We start from the raw sequence: 13,577 nt of genomic DNA, 5'->3' as shown, positions 1-13,577 counted from the left end.
CAGGCAAGAGTACTGGAGTAGGGTGCCATTGCCTTCTCCTGTTCAGTAATAATCAACTTTTTCTGAGCATCTTCTTTTCTTACAATGTTTTCCAAGGAAAATGCTGATCTTGGTTAGGACACTGGAGATTAGGCCTGTTTTTTCTGCTTCATTTTTAGATTTCTCTGTCTACTTTCAGATGCCTGAAAGTTCTTAGAGAAGCAAAACCTTTTACTCCATCAGTAGAGATTAAAGACTTAATATATCTGAATATACTAGTGCTTAATCACTCTGTCATGTCTGACTCATTGCGACCTGTGGATTGTAGCCCACAAGGCTCCTCTGTCCATGGGATTTCCCAGGCAAGAATACTGGAGTGAGTTGCTATTCCGTTCTCCAGGGCATCTTCCCGACCCAGGGATCAAACTGCATTGCAGGTAGATTCTTTACCATCTGACCCACTGCAGAAGTCTGAATATACTAGGCTACTCAACAAATATTAAATGAATGAATGATGTCATTACATCAATTAGTTTCTGCATAAATGGTTTACAACTTAACTCATTTGTTAAAACTACTGGATTTTACTGAACTTGAATTCAAATGTAACTATTTCTTGCTAAGAATCTAAAAATATACATTGTCACAATTTTAGGACAGATGGCGAGTGGACCCTCAGACATACTGGAACAGAAAACAACAACACTGCGAAGTCCTCCCTTCACAGGGAAGCTTCCAGTTGTGGGAAGAGAACATATGAGAATATAGCTCTAAAATCCACCTGACGAGCAGGGGAAGAGCAGTAAAAGCACAACTTCCAGGAGGAATTTCCATCTCCAGTATTAACAATTTTGAGCTGAATTCACCGTTCCCACATTTAAATAAGACAGTTCCTCATTTAATGAATTTATGATGAATACAGGAGCAATAGTACACCTAGGAGAAAGAATAATCTTTGAAAACTATTCTGGCTTCTATGTGTTTCCTCTAAAAATATAATTCCTTCCCTTTAAAATACCTTATATAACAACATTCAAAATGTTCGGGGAATTTCTGTATGTTTGATTTTTTCTACCCAGTTTGTTTTTTAACTGACTTAGCATCTTGCCTAAAATTCTAGAAGCCAGATCCTATCTAGAATGGAGTTTAAGTCTCAGCAGGATTCTCTTTCCTGAGGGGGAAAACAAAAATTTCTTGTCATTCCGGTTTCAGATCGGGGGAGAATGGCCAGGAGTTTTCATAGGTAGACTCATTTGGTCAGCGTGCTTAACTTCTGGAATCAAAATATGCCTTCACTGGTCTGGGTTGTGAGGTTGATATTTATTCAACTCTCACATTTGGGGGGTGAGTGGATGCCCCCATGTAAGAAATGTGGATGTCTGTCCAAGAGGTGTGGGAGAGTCTGCCCTGGTTTCCTTTACAGAGTATTTGTCTCACTGGGTTGATGCATCTGGAATTCCTCAGCTTCCTTATGAAAATGTTGATGTTTATTCAGACTTGCTGAATCTTGACAACGGTGGGCAGATGCCTGCGGCCACCTACGTCTCTGGATGGGAAGCTGGCAGCCCTCAGGACCACGTATTCTGCTGTCTGTGACACATCACCAGAGATTTAAAAACAGACTGGTCAGAGTCAAGTCCAGATAGATGATGTGTAAATGTTTAGTCTGAGGTATTTTTTCTTTTTAATCCGTGTCTCTTTCTCTTGACAAACTCTCCTTCCTTGGTTTGTTGGTCCAGCTTGGTCCTGACAAGATGAGATACAGTCTGTTTTTCTATATTGGCCTTACAAGAAGTTAGACTCCTTTCTGGTGTGAGTACAGAAGGAAGTTGTGAGAAACTGAAGAGAATGGAGATTGTTCAAGTGATTGTACCTTTTACAAAGATAAGCAGTGCATTCAAAATACACTTCCTAACCCATGTGTATGATTAAATACACATTGCACTTAATGCATTTCATCCTGACATCCCAGGGCACTCCAGTCCCAGGCTTCTCACCATGATCCCTGAGCCCCAGGGGAAGCTTTGTGTGGTAAAGGATGAATGGAAAAAGAAATAATTGCAATTGGTCTGAGGATGTCCATGGCTAATCCCACTGTACCTGGATGATTGTCTTCTTAAACTGTAGTTTATTCCATAATTAGATAAGATTCTTATCTAAAATCGCCAGTTTTTTTTTTTTTCCCCCCAGCTGTGATTCTACAACTACAGCAGATTTGGAAAATATACAGTTGTAGGCATTTCGAGATCACATTTCAATATGACCGTCTGTGAGCAACAGGCCAACCGGCCAGACTAGTTCAGCTTTTCAAGGCAAGGGTAGAAAACAGTCCCCAAACAGGCAACTCTACTGTGGAGATGATTTTGTAATTCAGGGGCTACATGGGAAACCAAAGACTTAAATGAAGCACTTGAACTTACCAACCATTTGGTATTCTATAATTCTAGTCTAACCATACAGATGTCTTAGAGTTAAAAGTTGAGGCATAAAATCTGTTTGCCGAAAGACAGACATTTCCAACTTATTAAATATCAGCACATGAAGGAAGAAATTACTGGAACCTCTTATAGTTGCTTACTTTGGGCAGCAGCCAAAACAGAACATTCATTATTTCTGGGTAAACCTTTGTGTATCTAAGTAGACTGATTTTCAGATAGAATGCATGTATAGACTCAGCATCTGGAAAGCTTTCTCATAATCTTCAAAATCTTGGTTCAATTTTGAACGGTGGACTAACCACAGCTATTGAAATGCTTGGACTGCATTTCCACAAAGGGTGTTTTAGGTGAAGTAAGGCTGGCTTCGTCTGGGCTTCACTTCAGACCTGGCAGTGCTTCTCCCAACAAGCAGGTGTTGGAACCAACAGAATTAAGGGGGTAACAATCGACAGGACACCTAAAAATGAAATCCACATAGAGCCACCATCCTCACTCCTCAGTGGTGTGCTCGGCAGAATGCCCATTCCTTGAACACATAGATTTCTACCCATGTTTCATTTCTGTTTACTTGGTTTTAAAAACAGCCTTGATATGTGAATACATCTATTTATAAGGTTTTATTCATTCTCAAAATAATGTCAATATAATTTTTCAATTACATTAAGAAGAAAAAACTTATGTAGAGAGTTGGAATTTTTCTTTCTATTTATATTCATATATAAATATGAATGAGAAGGAGAGAGATTTTAAGGAACTGGCTCACCTCATTGTGGACACTGGCAAGTCTGAAATCCGCAGAGCAGGCTGGCAGCTAGGAAATTCCAGAGAGAGTTGGTGTTGCCGTCTTGATTCCAGAGGCAGTCTAAAAACAGAAAACCTTCCTTTTCTAAAGACCTTAGCCTTTTCTCTAAGGTCAACTGAGTAGATGAGGCCCACTCACATTTCAGGGGGTAATCTACTTTATTCAAAGTCTACTAATTTAAATGTTAATCACATCTAAAATACAATTTCGCAGCAGCATCCAAACTGATGTTTGACCAAGCAACTGGTGACCATGGCCTAACCAAGTTGACACATAAAATTAACCAGTACACTATCTTGTGCATAATTCAAATGTTTGTAACTTAAATATGCTCAGAGCAGTGTATGGAAAATTATAAACCTACAATATCTAAAATCTGAATTCAAAGCTTGTCATAAATTATTTCAATTTAATAATTCTAGTTGTCATTGGCTCCTTATAAGATTGCCTAGAAAGAATAGTATTAGGAAGTTATTATCCTTATGCCAAAATAGGATGTTAATTGAAACCTAAATCAATACCATAAATAAATTTTTCAAAAATATAATAAGGATATAAAGAATCCAAATTTCCACTAAAACTAAGCTCAATGTGGAAATGATACTGATGTTTAGTTCAGGCTCACTGATAGGTTTTTGAGTTAGAGTTGATTACCTCTCTCTCCAGAATGATTGTTAACTTACAGTAAGTTCTTGAAATAGCATTCATTTCTGGGGTAAAGAGTGACATTCTCTGATGAATAGAGTCTTCTAGTTTAACTCTGAAAATGAAAGATGGATAAATACTGTAATCCAATGGCAACCTGGCAACCCATTCATTTAGAATCTGTTAGGTGTGACATAGCTTCTCAGTGATTTATGACCAAAAAGAAATTCATGTGATATGGTTGTTTACATGCATAGATTCTAAAAAATGATGCAAATTCAAAACTTTTTAAACTTTTTCCCAAAGACTCACATTTCTTTCTCACAGAATCCGCTTCAGATGACTATATAGCAGTTTACCTAGGCTCTTAGTTTTCCTTTGTGATTTTTGCTTACTCTTTCCCTTTCTCTGGGTCATTTCTTCCCATCCCACCTCCTTCATAGGATCCTAGATTTACCTTCACTGGGGAGCGTTGATAAGATGGGCCTTCTCTTGTTAATAACTTACAAGTCTCACACATTCCATTATGCCACAAATATCTGTCTCATTTTTTTTTTTAACTAAATACACTGTCAGCTCAATTGGAGAACAAAAGTGAAAACTCTGCCCTTTCACAGAGAGGAATTTAGAAGAGAGCTCTAAATTCTCTCTTCTAGTGGCCTAAAGATGTTTAACCTGAAGATGACTCTGTTGCTATTGAATTGATTAATTTATTATAATTATTACAAAACTGTAGGAAGGCCAAGGGTTTCTCAATGTTCAGAACAAGATTTTTTTCTATCTTCTTTATTTTTCTACCTCAAATGTAAAAGAAACAAAACAAATTGAAAGCACAGCTATTGCCTTAGCTTTAGAAATCAAAAAACCTTTGATACTTCTTTCCATGACTGGTTAGAAATAAGTCATTAGGACATCGGAAGACCACTGAGTTAAGAAAAAAATCTAAGTATGGGATTTCCCTGGTGGATCAGTGTTCAGGACTCTGTTCTCCCACTGCAGGGGGCACAGGTTCAATCCCTGGTTGGGGAACTGGGATCCCACATGCTGTGCAGCCAAAAAAAGAAAGAGAAAAGGCAAAGTAGATTCTTCTGGCACTTGCTCTATGGAAATGTTTTGTTCCATACTTCATGTTTTTTTGGTGTGCTAGGACTGGTCATTGATGACCAAATCTTTGGTCTGGAAAAGTAATGAAATAAAAGCTACTTGAGTTCCACTCTTTCCAGTACCATAAAGCTCACCTCATTAAGAAAGAAGTAAAGGTTTCAAGAAAGCGCAAGCAAAAAGGATAAAAATGCAAAACTTCTTTAGGATGAAGTTTTCCATGGTTTTCCTTTGCCAAAACATTTGCCTTCCTAGCACTACATCTGTGCTATCTAGGACACTGCTGGCTTTTAGAAGACTGAACATCCTGCTTCTCTGACAGTTTCGGGCTGTGGCCTCAACCTTTTTTGATCATATGCCTCTATCAATAAAATTATTGAGCACATACTCACAATGTATGTATATGTATGTGTAAATCATACAACTGTACTTTTTCATAATATGTACATTAAAAAGATATACACACATAATTTTAAATGAGAAAAAATTTTCCTACACCCTAGTAAATAATTTTGTACCTCACATGCTACCATACCCTCTGCTTGGCAGATCATAATATCTTCAGCAAAGGTTTCCCTTCTATGGACCTTTCACTTCCAGCAAATTTCAATTTCAGTTAGAAAGTAGCACCTGCTTACTGCAACTACAGGTTGTACTGTTTTCTCTTACAACAACAAAAGAAAAGCCCATGCAGCAACAAAGACCCAGCACAGCCAATTAAATAAATGATTTTTTTTTAATCTGTACCTTCCTACCCTTCTCTCCTCTCCTCTGAAGAGCTAGATTGCATCCATTTCATTATCCCAACTACTACCTAAATCTCTCACTATCAGTACTCTGACTACACCCTTAGGAAGGCCAATCCCTTATTTTTTCACCAAATGAATGGATTAATTTCAGACTGTATCATTAACCTTGTTGCATCTCTACATACCATTAGCCACAATATCCTTAGAATGCTTTCCTCCTTTGATTTCTGCCTCAGTCTGTGATCCTTGGCTGCTGGGAACCCAACCTACTCAAGGCAGCCTAAGTACTGATAACAGGAACCCACAGGCAGGTACCCCTCTGGACCTCTGAGCAACTAACTGGAACCAGAAAGTTGTAACCTGAGTCTCTTTCTCAAGCACCCTGTGGTCGCTGAATATCTCATAACTTCTCCTCAGATGAGTTTTCTCTGCTTTAGCACTGAGATGGCTGTCCTGATCCTAAGTTTCCATGGCCTCTAGTGCAAAATCCCAGTAAAATGAATAGAGTCTTTAATTATAGTTATACCCATCAAGAAGAGGGAATCTGCTTGACCCATCTTGAGTCTAATGTCAAGTCCTGATCTCCAGTCAGTTGTGGTCAGTAGCTTGAGATCTTTTGCAGGTGCAGACTCAGATTGTGGTGGGGGGTGAGACTGTCCCCCAACAAAGAGGTAGGTAGAATGTGATTTTGCATCTCTAGAATAGCTTCTATGGCTCTGCTCTTCAATACTGTCCTTTGACTCAGGCTTCTCCTGCTTGGATTCTTCCACAGCGCTTTTCTTCCTATGTTTAGGGTGTTTTCTCATTCTGTCCATGATTCTCTCTCCATTCCCCATACACATTCCATTTACCTGGCTTCTGCAGCCACCCAACATTGATTTATTGATACCTCATAAGACACACAGCACCCGATACTGTCTATACCAGTGTCCCTAGCTCTAAATCTGTCCTGAGTTTTAGCCCTCTCTACACCTACCTACTGTCTCTCTGCCTGATGCCTTGTGGTCACCACAGCCCAGGCTAAGCTCACCATCTTTAGCCCCACCCAAACATTCCATCCCTACGATCACCACCCCTAAGCAGCTGCCAAAACCTAAGAGGAATTAGAATTAGACTCCTGCTTCTATCTGGACTATATGTTTTGGTTCTCATTGGAGATTTCTTTGGAAATGTAAATTTCTATTGCTTTAAAATATAAAGCAAGATAGTATTCAAAATCTTTCTGCTTAAACAACAGTGATCAAATATTGATTAACTTATCATAAATGAATATAACATATAGCTTCCCAAATAACAAATAGCTATGGACAAGGTCCCAGGTCATTGAGGGCACTGATGCCAGAGAATGCCTTGGAGAACAATGAGGTAGTAGCTCTCATTTATTATGCACACCAACCATAGAATGTAAGTGTTTTTAGTATTCCCATTTTACAGGTAAAGAAAGATACTGCTCTTTAGAGCTTCTGAATAATTTGTGCAATTAATTTTTGCTGTTGTTGTTCGTGCTTGTGTTTTCCTTTCCAAAAAAAGTCATTGCCAAGACCAGTAGAGGAGTTTCCTCCCTGTGTTCTCTTTGAAAAGTTTTGCAGCTTTAGGTCTTATGTTTAAGTCGTTGATCCACTTAGTTAATATTTGTGAGTAGGGTATGATAGGGATCCAATTTCATTTTTCTGCATGTGGTTATTCGGTATTCCCACCACAGTTTGTTGAAGAGGCTATCCTTCCCCCATTGGGTGTTCTTGACTCCCTTGTCAAATATTAGTTGACCATATATGTTGGGGGGGAGGTTAATTCAGGGCTCTCTATTCTATTCCGTTGACCTACATACCTATTTTTATATTAGTACCCTTACTGTTTTTACTATAGCTTTATAGTATAATTTGAAATCAAGAAGTATGATGCCTCCAGCTTTGTTCTTGTTTCTCAGGATTGCTTTGGCTATTCAGGGTCTTTTTTGGTTCCTTGCAAACTTTAGGATTTTCTTCTGTGAAAAACACCATTGGACTTTTAATAGGGCTCATTTGGAACTATACATGGCTTTGGGTAATATTAACATTTTAATAATATTAATTCTGATCAATGAACATGGGGTGTCTTTCAATTTGTCTGTGTCTTCTTCAATTTCTTTTAACAGTCTTACAGAATTCAGGGTAGAGATCTTTCACTTCATTGGTTAAATTTATTCCTAAGTATTTTGTTGTTTTTAATGTTGTGCCTGAGATAGCTTTATTTCTTTTTCAGATGCATCATTGTCAGTTTATTGAAATGCAACTCATTTTTGTATGTTGTTCTTATATCCTGCATCTCTACTAAATTCATGTATTAATTCCAACAGGTTTTTTTTTTGTTGTTAAGTCTTTGGATTTCCTATATGTATATAGGACTTCCCTGGTGGCTCAGTGGTAAAGAATCCACCTGCCAATGCTTTGAACCCTGGGTTGGGAAGATCCCCTGGAGAAGGCGGTGGCAATCCACTCCAGTATTCTTGCCTGGGAAATTTCATTGGCAGAGGAGCCTGGTGAGCTATAGTCCATGGGGTTGCAAAAGAGTCAGATATGTATTAGTGACTAAACAACAACAATATGTATATGCTGCCACTAAGTCGCTTCAGTCGTGTCCGACTCTGTGCCACCCCATAGATGGCAGCCCACCAGGCTCCCCCATCCCTGAGATTCTCCAGGCAAGAACACTGGAGTGGGTTGCCATGTCCTTCTCCAATGCATGAAAGTGAAAACTTAAAGTGAAGTCGCTCAGTTGTATCCAACTCTTCACGACCTCATGGACTGCAGCCCACCAGGCTCCTCCATCCATGGGATTTTCCAGGCAAGAGTACTGGAGTGGGGTGCCATTGCCTTCTCCAACAATATGTATATAAGATCATATATTCTTCAACTAACAACAGTTTTACCTCTTCATTTTCAATTTGGATACCTTTTCTTTCTTTGTCTTGCATAATTGCTCTAGCTAAGACCTCCAGTACTATATTGAGTAAGAGTACAGAGAGTGGGCACCATTTGCCTAGTATCTAATCTTAGAGTAAAAGCTTTCAATTTCTTCTACATTGAGTATAATGTTAGCTGTGGATTTGTCATGCTTGGCCTTTATTATGTTATGTTCCTTCTTTTTTTTTTTTTATTTTATTTTATTTTTAAACTTTACAATATTGTGTTAGTTTTGCCAAATATCGCCCAATCTGTTGTGGGCTTTTATAATGAAAAGTCTGTGTATTTTGTTGAATGCTTTTTCTGTATCCAAGATAATTATATGATTTCAATTTTTTATTCTATTAGTGTGGTGTTATCGCATTTGTTGATTTTCATGCATTGAACCATTCTTGCATTCTAGGAATAAATTCTACTTGGTCATGGTATGATGCTTTTAATATGTTCTTGAATTCAGTTTGCTAATATTTTGTTAGAATTTCTATATCTTCATCAGTCCCTTATTGATCTATAATTTTCTTCCCTTGTAGTCTCCTTATCTGGTTTTGATATCAAGGCAATGCTGGCATACTATGAATTTACAAGTATTCCCCCTTCTTCAGTTCTTTGGAAGAGTTCAGTTAATGAAAAGCATTGTCATTAATTCTACTTTAAATGCTTCACTGAATTCACTGTGAACCTGTCTGGTCCTGGGGTTTTCTGTGTTGGGATGTGTTTTATTACTGATTCCTTTCTTTACTTACTATTGGTCTATTCATATTTTCTATTCCTTGATTCAGTCTTAATAAGTTGCTTGTTTCTAGGAATTTATCTATTTATTCTAATTTTTAATTATTCATAGTAGTTTCTTATAATTCTATATATTTCTCTGTTATCAGTGCTTTCCTCTTTCATTAATGATTTTATTTGTTTGAGTCATCTCTTTTTATTTCCTTTGTTAGTCTAACTAAAGGCTTTACAAGTTTGTTTACTTTTAGAAAACCCTCATAGTTTCATTGATGTTTTCTATTCTTTTTCTGGTATATACTTCATGCATTTCTGCTCTGATCTTTATTATTCCTCTTGTGCTAACTTTGGCAAATAGATTTCTGATGATCATAATATAATCAACATTTCTGAAGTGACAGGTCCAGAATGGATTCTCATTTTTAAAGGAATATCCAGTTGAGATTCTCCTTGCTTGGAGACAAAGAAATATCCTCTCAAAACTCTTTCCAAGGTGTATTAGAATATGTCCTACCCAACCCTTTAATCAAATGATAGTAGCATTTAAAACATCCTATACTTCAACTATTTTAAGCCAACTTTTTCACTCTCCTCTTTCACTTTCATTAAGTGCCTCTTTAGTTCCTCTTCACTTTCTGCCATAAGGGTGGTGTCATCTGCATATGTGAGGTTATTGATGTTTCTCCGGGCAATCTTGATTCCAGCCTGTGATTCATCCAGCCCAGCGTTTCACATAATGTACTCTGCATATAAGTTAAATAAGCAGGGTGACAATATACAGCCTTGATGTACTCCTTTCCCTATTTGGAACTAGTCTGTTGTTCCATGTCCAGTTCTAACTGTTGCTTCCTGACCTGCATACAGATTTCTTAGGAGGCAGGTAAGGTGATCTGCTATTCCCATCTCTTTAAGAATTTTCCACAGTTTATTGTGATCCACACAGTTAAAGGTTTCAGTGTAGTCAATTAAGCAGAAATAGATGTTTTTCTGGAACTCTCTTGCTTTTTTGATGATCCAGCGGATGTTGGCATTTTGATCTCTGGTTCTTCTGCCTTTTCTAAAATCAGCTTGAATATCTGGAAGTTCTTGGTTCATGTACTGCTGAAGCCTAGCTTGAAGAATTTTGAGCATTACTTTGCTAGCGTGTGAGATGAGTGCAATTGTGTGATAGTTTGAGCATTCTTTGGCATTGCCTTTCTTTGGGATTGGAATGAAAACTGACCTTTTCCAGTCCTGTGGCTACTGCTGAGTTTTCCAAATTTGCTGGCATATTGAGTACAGCACTGTAACAGCATCATCTTTTAGGATTTCAAATAGCTCACCTGGGATTCCATCACCTCCACTAGCTTTGTTCATAGTGATACTTCATAAAGCCCACTTGACTTCACACTCTAGGATGTCTGACTCTAGGTGAATGATCACACCATCGTGGTTATCTGAGTCATTAAGATCTTTTTTTGCATAGTTCTGTGTATTCTTGCCACCTCTTCTTAATATCTTCTGTTTCTGTTAGGTCCGTACATCCTGAGATTGCCTATATGTCTCTGAATTTCCTTTACATAAGGACAAAGAAAAACTACTATCTTGTCTGAGTCATTTATTTTGAATTTCTATCATATTGAATCAAACCTAGTCTCAAATGATATAGTGTATATGCATCTACTTTTTAACCTCAAAATGAGGATCATACCATCACTTCATGGCAAACAGATGGGGAAACAATGGAAACAGTTACAGACTTTATTTTCTGGGCTCCAAAATCACTGTGGACAGTGACTGCAGCCTTGAAATTAAAAGCCCCTTGCTCCTTGGAAGAAAATCTATGACAAATCTAAACAGTATGTTGAAAAGCAGAGACATAACTTTGCCAACAATTGTCCATATAGTCAAAGCTATGATATTTCCAGTACTCATGTACAGATGTGAGAGCTGGACAATAAAAAAGGCTGAGCACTGAAGAATCGATGCCTTCAAACTGTGGTGGTGGAGAAGACTCTTGAGAGTCCCTTGGACAGCAAGAAGATCAAACCGGTCAATCCTAAAGGAAATCAACCCTGAATACTCATTGAAGGACCAATGCTAAAGCTGAAGCTCCAATACTTTGGCTACATGATGTGAAGAGTTAACTCATTAGAAAGACCCTGATGCTGGGAAAGAGTGAAGGCAGGAGAAGGGGATGACAGAGGATGAGATTGTTGCATGGCATCACCAACTCAATGGATATAAATTTGAGCAAACTCCAGGAGATGGCGAAGGATAGGGAAGCTTGGAATGCTGCAGTCCATGGGGTCACAATGGACATGACTTAGTGACTGGACCACAACATTCATTTAACTAAAAAAGTCTGAAGATGTAGTGTGTACTGGACACTATGCTGCATGCTGAAAATGAGAGATAAGACGAATCAGAAAGATTCCCTGCCTCTGATGAGCTCACAGATTCATGGAGGAAACAAACATAAATATACACTTTAAATGTTTAGTTTTATAGAAAATTCAAAAAGAAAAGGTGGGCAAAGTATTCAAAAAATCGTAGCTTGGAAGTTTGGGCAGAACTACCCAGAGCTAAGCTTTGAAGCTGTCCTTGAAGGACATGTGGAATTTTAGCAGTTTAGAGGTTGGAATGCTCCATATATAGAAAAAGCCAAGGAATAGGGCTAATGGTCATTGGATAGTGGGAAGTTAGATTTTTTTTTTTTAATTAACCTCATGGGCTTACCAGTTGGCACAGTGGTAAAGAATCTGCCTGCCAATGCAGGAGACATAAGAGTTGTGAGTCCGATCCCTGGGTTGGAAATATCCCCTGGAGAGGAAATGGCAACCTACTCCAGTATTCTTGCCTGGAAAATGCCATGGAAAGAGGAGGCTGATGGGCTACAGTCCATGGGGTCACAAAGAGTTGGACATGACTGAGCAGGCACACACACACACACAGAGCAATAGAACACATTGAAGGTTCCATTAAAAACAATGAAGGTGATGTTAAAGACTAATGTTATTAGATTTACATTTTGGGGAGATTATTGTAGAGATGCACTGCAGGCAAGGGAAATAGGTAGAGGACCATTATAAAAAAAAAACTAACAAGAGATGATGAGTATATGAATGAGGTTAAAGGGCAATGCATTAATTCCCATCTATTTTAGTTTCAATCTAACTTGTCAAATGAGCTGCTAACCATCTGCACATTAGCCTGTGTGGACCAACAGACTGTAACCTAGCATTAAAGCGAAACTTACCTCATCAGATAGTATATCTTGAAAAATATTTTTGACTAGCATCATTAGGCATATGTAGAAGACATTTGGTGAAGGTAGCAGGCCTTCTGAACATCCCTGTGACAAGTGCAGGCCTCCTACCTTGCTAACTTTCCTTGAGTCCTTGGATTTTCTCCATACTAACATCTCCCTGTCTAGACCAGTGGCACTAGGAGGGTTGCTCTGCACCTGGCATGCTAACTTGGATCTACTGTCTTATCTTCTGTCTGCTCATCACACACAGATTCAAATGGATCTCCTTAGACATGATACTATGTCTCCTTGGACACAAACTAATGTTATTGTCATCTTTGTGTCAAACTTCTGAAGTTAAAAACAAATTTGTTCCTGTGTTCCTGGTATGGAATTCTAATTAGATGTTGATGCCTATTTGATTCTGAACCATGAAAAGGGTTACGATTGGTACCTCTCTGGGAGTACTGTTTCTACTCCTATTTTTTCCCTCTGTGTGACCCCCCTTTCTTTCACTCTAGCATTGGATAGAGGCACACATTCGTCTCTTTCTGGGAAGTGAAGCTTATAGGTGAGAGCATAACAAAGGCAAAATGAAAATGAGTTGATGACCAATCAGAAAGACAAATAGTAAAAAACACCCAGAAAAACTGGCTTTTCTTTAATACCAATGATGAGGGTACATTTTATGACATTTCTTTGAAATTCACAAAGAGTAGCATGAAAATACAATTGCATTTATAGTTCTTTGCCTTTCCTCATTGACTAAACACGCAACATTTTTTCTTAAGTTTAAAACTCGCTAATCACTTTTGGATTGTAGATTTATTTTATCTGAATGTCTCCATATTGTCTAAATCCACACATAAATTACACACACACATACAAACATACATGCCACATATGATTTTATTCAAAGTCAGACCATGTAAAAGATGAAAGTGGGAGACTCCAAAGAAAATGTGG

Source organism: Bos mutus, chromosome 1, assembly GCF_027580195.1.
Source record: "Bos mutus isolate GX-2022 chromosome 1, NWIPB_WYAK_1.1, whole genome shotgun sequence".
NCBI classification, from domain to species: Eukaryota; Metazoa; Chordata; class Mammalia; order Artiodactyla; family Bovidae; genus Bos; species Bos mutus.
The sequence above is the reverse complement of the archived record's forward strand: the minus strand, read 5'-3'. Positions refer to the sequence as shown.